Here is an 8947-nt window from a genome sequence, read left to right as displayed (position 1 = left end):
TAACCTTCTAGGGACAACAATATCTTAACAACATTATGTCATCTTTTATTTATTTTTAGTATTTTGTGAAGTTTGGTACAATAACCAAATTAGTATTACGTAAATGGAGTAAATATTATCTTTTATTTTATTTATTTTTTACTTCTGTTTGAAAGTTTCCAATGTTTATTTTCAGCTCAAGAAATAAATTATAATGAAATAATTTTTGTTTTTGCATTTTTTTTCCCGTTTCGTTTACCAACACGGAATCTGTTTTTGTCATTTTTAACTTCATTTCTTATTTCTTTCGTAAGATGTTCATTAATTCACCACAAAATTCTTCCCTCTCTTTGTTTTTTTTTTCCTCAGTCTGTTTAGTTCATGTTGGGATTCACCTGAATTACCTTAGTTCGTTCCTGCTGGATATTTTAACTACCAGCTTCGTTATCTGCTCGCTCATATTTTCTTCTTCAAAAATTTTTCATCAGTATCTTGTGAATAGGGACCACCAGACCTGTATCTATGCTCCGGTCGTCTAGGGGACAAAAACTAATACTATTCTATTTCTCTAACTATTCTTCCTTTTCACCAAATAGTAAGTTAAACAATGACCCTTTCTTTTGTACTTTTTTTTTTTAATTTTTGCGGGAAATTCGTCTAATTTTAGAGAGTGGTAGTACGGTTGTATGAAACTCCGCTCAGCATAAATGTATTTTTTTTTTTTTTAGCCTAAAGCTGTAACCTGAGGAGTTTTATCACCCTGTGGACTCATCCTCGCCTGACCGATGTTTTAGTTGGGAGCACCATCACCCTCCTCAATGGGGGGGTGGGGTGGGGGGTGGGGGGTCGCCTAGTGGTTTTGTGTGTGTTTATACTTTTCTGGTCTGGTCTGGATCGAGTTGGTGAGTACAATTTAAATATTGACCTGGTATACTACCTGATTTTTCTCAATTTACACACACACACACACACACACACACACACACATAAAAATAACTAAAAAAAAAATAAAAAAAAAATCACAACAGAAAAAAAAGGCCAAACTATCATTTTTATCTCACACAAACATAAAAAAAAAGCAAACTAACCAATAGCTACCAGGCAAGTTTAAGTTGACGTGAGTACAAGTTTAAACATTGCAGTAAACTATCAGAGAACTCCACTTTGAACAGCTGCCGGTCCTTTTGAAACCTTGGATAAATAGGTCCACTTTTACTGCTTCAATAAAATGTCGCTTCCGCATGTGAGCTGAATTCTTTACTCTGTGTCGTCGTCAGTCGCCTTGAGATTAAGAGAGCGTGTATAAAGTGGTATACATTAACACTAAGTCCCCTCCTTCTCTCTGTCTCTCTTTATCTCTCTTTATCTCTCTCGTTCTTTATCTTTCTCCTCCTCTCTCTCCTTCTTATCTTTTTTCCTTCGTATTTTCCTTCTTTCTTATGATTGTCTCTCTCTCTCTCTCTCTCTCTCTCTCTCTCTCTCTCTCTCTCTCTCTCTCTCTCTCGTCGCCCTGTAACGTACGCTCAGAGAAATTCTTTAGTTTCGAAAATTTGAATACCCAGCTTCATTTTGCTGAACAAATATTGACCAGAACTTAATTAATTTCCGAGTTTGCAAAATTGTGCACAAAGCGAAGTACATTTAACTGTGCCTGATGATAGGAGGGCGTCTGAATGAACTGCAGGCTGTAGGATGTCTGTCTAGTATAAACAGACGGACACACGCACAGACCCAACACGCGCACACATTAAAACACACAGACACACACACACACACACACACACACACACACACACACACACACACACACACAGAGACATGACCTATAACCAATCTAGCCTTACCTAATAATTTATAAAATGAGAAAGGTGAGTTTATACATTTACCTGTGTGATAATATATGACCCGTTAATTCTCTTCGTGAAATAATCTTGTGAGACGATACAAAGATGTAAGAAACTAGTAAGTGACATAATTGGGGAGTGTGTGGGGGGGAAGAAGGAGGTGAATGGTTATGAAATGCAACTGAAGGGATTTTGCACGGTGTATAGGGTGAGATAATGAAGAATGACGTGCGTTGAGACTGGGAATGAGAGGAGGGGGATGACAAATTAGATTTCATTGGCAGGTGAAGAGAGAAGATGGATAGATAGTTTGTGGTGTTTGGGGACAGGAAGCGTACACTACACTATACAAGAAACAGTACATTAAAAAAAATTCAAGCATCGTGTTTGGGAGTGATTTAAAGATATTTTGTCTATCATTTTTATAGATTATTAATGTTTATTAAATATTTCGTTATTTTATGTTGATTTCCATTGTCTATATAGGACAATTGCTTTACCTAGTCACCCTTTGCTAGGAAAATAAACTACACTACGGTAAGGAACTAGAGTACTTTGTATAAATAAAGACAGAATTTCATGGCATTGTAAACACCCTCTGAAATGTTATCACCACAAGTGGATGAGTCTCTTGAAATTACAGATAGATTAGGTGTAGAGTTGAATTGCCTCTTACCGTCTCCCCTCAGCTCTATAATACAGCCAGATACCCGCATATCTAACGAGGGCAAGACCATAGAGAAGTTAGTAGAGAGTTCGAGAATGCAGAAACAAGACACCAGATAAAATAAACAGCATACAGGACTCGGTGATAAAAGAAGGTTTAGATGGTGAGTGAGGAACATATCTGGTTGTGTTCGTCAGCTGGGGCAGTCAGGGAGTCGGGTATTAATGGTGATTATCTGAGGGAAGTAACTGAGAGGAGAGAGAGAGTTAGCCTGGGTTAATAAGGTAATCTATGTGAGACCTTAACTTCAATACGGATTATCTCTGTATGGTATGAGTTTAGATGAAGGTAAAGACACACTGTAAGGCTGGGATAACCACACATTATATAACTATGGATGATGAAGATTCAGCTGGTGAGGTTACAATGAAAGGTTGAAAATGTTATAATGTTTCCCCTTAAAAGTTTAGAAGAAATGTTATCATGACCTACAAGATTTAACACGATTTACCTGACTTGGAAAATAATAGTTATGTTAAAGTTATGATGGAAGAGATTGGGAGACACGAACACAAACTTAAATAAATAAAAAATAATGAGAAACAAGGAAATAATAAGGAGAAGCTATTATATGCAAGGGAGTATTTTTATTATTATTATTTATTGTGTTTTTATTTTTTAAGCAAGACTAAATCAATCTTCGTGTTTCAAGGGCGGAATAATATGCGTAATTCTTCTCCCTTCCCTCAGGTTCAAATAGGTAATTACACACACACACACACACACACACACACACACACACACACACACACACACACACACACACACACACACACACACACACACACACACACACAGGAAACATTGTTGTACATGCCACATCCACCTAGTATATGAATGGGTCTCACCTGATCTGGCCTGGGGTGGGGTGGTGGGGGGGTGGTCACCTCAGGCAGTAAGACACACAGGCTAGTCTTCCCGGGTGTCAGGGCTACACCTACCGCAACCTGTAATGTGTCAGGATTATTCTTGTTGTGTGTGTGTGTGTGTGTATACCACCACCACCACCACCACCACCACCACCACCACCACCACCACCACCACCACCACCACCACCACCACCACCACCACCACCAAGAACAACAACTGCCGGAGACCTCACAATAAACCTGGCCTGAAAACACCAGAATCAAGGCAGAGTCCGTGAAAATAGTTCCAAAGAGAGCAACTGGGTCGAGGCAATCAGAATAATTACCTGCGAAAACAAACGTGTTTCTAAAAGCAATGTTCACAGGTGAGGAACTCTGAGAGGAACACCAACTCAGTAGTGATTCCCTCATTGACGTCACCACCACGGCTACATTCAACCACCAAGAGCCAGAAATACGCCAGAAATATGTCAGAAATACGTCAAAAATAAGACAGAAATACGTCATAAATAGGTCAGAAATACATGTTGTCATCGTATCATTCTCAAGTGTCACCTCAAAGGGTTACATACGTATATAACATCAACATATTAAAGAGAATATCAGGTCACTGGGGCCGACACCCAAGTCAACCAGATCACCTGAAGAAGGTTTACCCCCGCTCGCTTATACCACCACACAGAGAACCTCACACCCTCACACCTGACGGCTTTAACCATCATCACCACACAGCCCAGGGTCACCACCACCACCACCACCACCACCACACAGCCCAGGGTCACCACCACCACCACCACCACCACCACACAGCCCAGGGTCACCATCACCACCACCACCACCACCACCCACACAGCCCAGGGTCACCACCACCACCACCACCACACAGCCCAGGGTCACCACCACCACCACCACCACACACAGCCCAGGTCACCACCACCACCACCACCACCACACACAGCCCAGGGTCACCACCACACAGGTCACCACCACCACCACCACCACCACCACACAGCCCAGGGTCACCACCACCATCACACAACAGGTCACCACCACCACCACCACACAGCCAGGGTCACCACCACCACCACCACCACCACAGCCCAGGGTCACCACCACCACCATCACACAGCCCAGGGTCACCACCACCATCATCACCACACAGCCCAGGGTCACCACCACCACCACCACCACCACCACACAGCCCAGGGTCACCACCACCACCACCACACAGCCTTGGAAGATTGAGGACAGCTGGCGAGGAACTACCCGAAGGTGGGTAGCTTTAAGGTGCTCCAAATGAGACAGAAATACAGTGCCTAGGTTAATGGCTATTGTTTTAAGCCCAGCAGCTCAGAGGGTTTTGGCTTTTGCAGTCGTAGTGGTCATAAATGAATCGACCTTCCTCCCCGCTAAAGCCATCCAAGACCTCGGAGGATCACTTACCTGTCGGAGCACCTCGATATAGTAATGTTTATATACACAAATATATAAGGTATAAAACACCAAGGTTTTAAAAAGAGGAATATAATGACCTGTGTCGATATACTCAGGGAGGACCTAACTAGTCACTGGGGGCATCTGATAAATACTCGTGTGTGTCTGTGTGTGTGTGTGTGTGTGTGTGTGTGTGTGTGTGTGTGTGTGTGTGTGTGTGTGTGTGTATGTGTGTGTGTGTGTGTGTGTGTGGTGTATATTGTATTTAGTGTATATAAAGACAAGAGTACAGTTCGTATAAAGATAATTAGACCATCTTGGCACTTGCTGTGGAGCGGAAACTCCTTAATACTTAGTGCCTCGGGTTCCACAACTGTGAATTGTGGCACCTCGGCAATAATTAATTTAATGGGGTGAGGTGGGCGGGTGGAAGGTGCTCAAGACGCACCATCAATGTTAATCCCCGGACTCATTATGATGTAATCTCTGGCTGAGTGTCGGGTCATGATCGTCTTGCCAGTAAAGGACTTACTTATTCAAGCCAAGGGGTCACCTCAACCTCCCACACCTTAAACAACACCTTTTATTGACTACCTCACAGTAACAGGTCACAACAAACACCTCCTAAATTCCCCATCTACTGAGAGTGTTCACCGCCATCTATTTTCCCAAACTATAATTAACCCACGTGAGTTACGAACTTTCCTGGAAAATTACCTTAACGAATTAATGTCCCAGAGAATTAGTGTCTTTCCTACCGGCGCCAGTTTATTTGCTTGTGTCCTAAACTTTGCCTAGTCATCAGATTTTACTTATTTATTTATTTTCTCTCGTTTTTCTCGTGGATGGAAATATTTCTGATAATTGTGAGATGAGTAAGCAGTGATATGTTCCTCTATATGTCTTCCTACCAACGATCTCTCTCTCTCTCTCTCTCTCTCTCTCTCTCTCTCTCTCTCTCTCTCTCTCTCTCTCTCTCAGGTGCGTGTAACATAGGGCAGGTGGGGTGAGGGACGCCGGTCATTACCGTTATGTCCTCACTACACACTCACCTGTTATTATGACGGTGCTGGGAGGAGGAGGAGGAGGAGGAGGAGGAGGTAGGAGGAGGAGGGAGGAGGAGGAGGAGAAGAGGAGGGTACCAGGAGGCAGATGCAAGTAATAATTAGAGAGGAAAGGGTAGAGCCAGATCACTTTGTATTGATAAAACATCCACACCCCCATCCCCCATCCACCCCCTCCCACCCCACCCCCATCCCCCATCCACCCCCCATCCACACCCCCCCATCCTCCCATCCACACCCCCATCCCCCCCTCCCCCATCCACCCCCCTCCTATCCCCCAAAAAAAAAAAATTACTCCCAGAGTCAATATTCAGATCATGTACAGTATGTTTACAGTCGGGCTTCAGGCATGGTCCAATTATCACATTTTTAATATAAGGACCTGATTTATTTGAACGTAAAATATTAATTAATTTATCCACCCAAAAACCAGATATAGAAAGATATAAAAAAAAAAACTCTAATTTGATAAACAAAATTATATAAAGAAAAAAAATCATCTTGTTTATATAGACTTTAGTTAATTATTGTATTATTAATTTTTTTCTCTAAATATGTAGCAGAAAAAAATATTAACATAAATATTAAGGAATAATGACAGACCAGAACACGCAAGATAGATAGATAGATAGATAGATAGATAGATTGATAGATAGATAGAGCCAGGTAAGGTCCAGGTAAATCTTCTCGCATCTAGTCAACTTACCACAGGTGCGTCAGGGATTGTGTGTCACCTGTCAAATTTTGCAAGTGGCTGAGAAGAAAAAACTGAGAGGTTTAGGATTAGGTTTTGTTGGTTTCTTCTTCTTCTTCTGCTTCTTCTTCTTCTGTTTTCATTTTCGTCTATTTTCTATCTATCTTGTACTCGTTTTCAGTGTGTGTGTGTGTGTGTGTGTGTGTGTGTGTGTGTGTGTGTGTGTGTGTGTGTGTGTGTGTGTGTACTCGTTTTTTATCCTTACCTGTCTGAATTTCTTTATTTTTACCTCTCTCTCTCCCTCTCTCCCTCTCTCATCCCTCTCTCTCTCCCTCTCTCATCCCTCTCTCTCTACCTTCTCTCCTTCCTCTCCCTCTCTCTTCCACCCATACCTCACTTAATCTACACAGATCAGGTTGTTACAGGTACGCATAACTTCAAAATACAATTCCCTTCCACACTCGGTCTAAAGAGTCATGAATATTGCTGGTGTTTGGATGACAAGGCGAATATTGCTGAGTCGAGGTTGACAGCCAAAGGTGTATTCGGTCATCGGAGCCACGATGACATTCCTCTCAGTAGTGAATGAGGACTTTTTACTAATTATTACTTGAGTCAGGTGAATGATGACTCTCACGTTAATTAATAAAGGTAAGAGTAATGTAGATAATAATGATGTTAAAAGTGATAATAATGGTAATGATAAAAGTAATGATAATAAAAATAGTAAAGGTAGAAATGCTAATAAAAAAATAAATAAATAAAATAAATAATAATAATAATAATAATAATAACAAACACAAACTTACAATTAGCAAAGAGACGGCAGTTTAAAGAGAACCATCTTCCACTGCACCCTAATAATGTTTACATAATGATACCCACATGATACTGAACCACTGCATAATTACATATCTATAAATAACATAATATACAAAAGATAACGGGGGAGCAATAACGTGTTCTTGGTTGGGTTGAGAATGAGGTTTGTGCTTCTCTGCCAACCCTAACTTCGGAACCACCTCTCAGCCCCACATCCCTCAGCCCATTCCTAGCCCCTACCCCTTAGCCCATACCAGTAACCCCTATTTCTTAGTCCTCACCCCTTAGCCTACTCCTGGCCCCTACTTCTCAGTTCTCACCACTCAGCCTATTCCTAGCCCCCACCTCTAGCCCCCTCTCTCTAGTCCACACCCTTAATCCCCCCCCCTCCTCCCTAGCACCACCCCTGGACCCACCTCTCAGCCCACCATTAACCCACTACTTCAGGTAATCCTATACTATTTTTTGCTATTATCATTATAACTATATAAAACTTAGTGCATATATGATCATAACTAACTTGGTTTCATTTAAGACGTATTTAGCCATCTTAACTAATCCTTATGTAAACTAGGTTAGGTTAGCTTAGGTTAAGTTAGGTTAGGTTAGGTTAGGTTAGGTTAGGTAAGCTTAGGTTAGGTTAGGTTAGGTTAGGTTAGGTTAGGTTAGGTTAGGTTAGGTTAGGTTAGGTTAGCTTAGGTTAGGTTAGGTTAAGTTAGGTTAGGTTAGCTTAGGTTAGGTTAGGTTAAATTATATCAAATTAACTTAGTGCTAATGATACAATAACACTTTCTTTTATATGTTAACAACCATGTAGGCTCTAATATTCAGTCCATATACATTCGAATTTACTGAAAACATAAATAAAAACCTATTTGTAATTATCTCGAAAGCAGTTTGTACATGAAATCGATAAGAGATGAATCAAACAAACATATAATGCTAAGTCTGTTTGCACAACGAGGTGTACACAATGCATCTAAAAAGTAAACAGAAGTGATAACCGTTCCAAGCAAACACACAAAAACCGATTCTTTTTTACACTCGTTTCCTCCCCAAAGGTACTGTAAATGATTCTGGTCAGCAGAGCGTGTGTGTGGGTGTGTGTCTGTGTGTGTGTGTGTGTGTGTGTGTGTGTGTGTGTGTCTGTGTGTGTGTGTGTGTGTGTGTGTGTGTGTGTGTGTCTGTGTGTGTGTTACCCTCTGTTTGTACTAGCAAGTTGGTTGTTTGTGTGGTTTGTGGGTTGTTTACATGGGTCGTGTAGTGTTAGCGTCGTCTTTGTGTTGTTTATTCAAGCTTGTGTTTTGTGTTTGTGTGTGTGTGTGTGTGTGTGTTGTTCAAGTGACCTTTTTCCCTCTTTTTCCAATCCTTACCTTCTTTCCCTCTCTCTCCCTTCCAACCCTTACCTCCCCTCCCCTCTCCACTCTCCCCCTCACCTCTGTCCATTGCCCAGTATGTTACGTCACCATTACAGACCCAATTCTCCTTCTCCAAAAAAAAAAAGAATTTAATTA

This window comes from Homarus americanus, unplaced genomic scaffold (assembly GCF_018991925.1).
Source record: "Homarus americanus isolate GMGI-L3 unplaced genomic scaffold, GMGI_Hamer_2.0 scaffold2558, whole genome shotgun sequence".
Lineage (NCBI taxonomy): Eukaryota > Metazoa > Arthropoda > Malacostraca > Decapoda > Nephropidae > Homarus > Homarus americanus.
The sequence above is the reverse complement of the archived record's forward strand: the minus strand, read 5'-3'. Positions refer to the sequence as shown.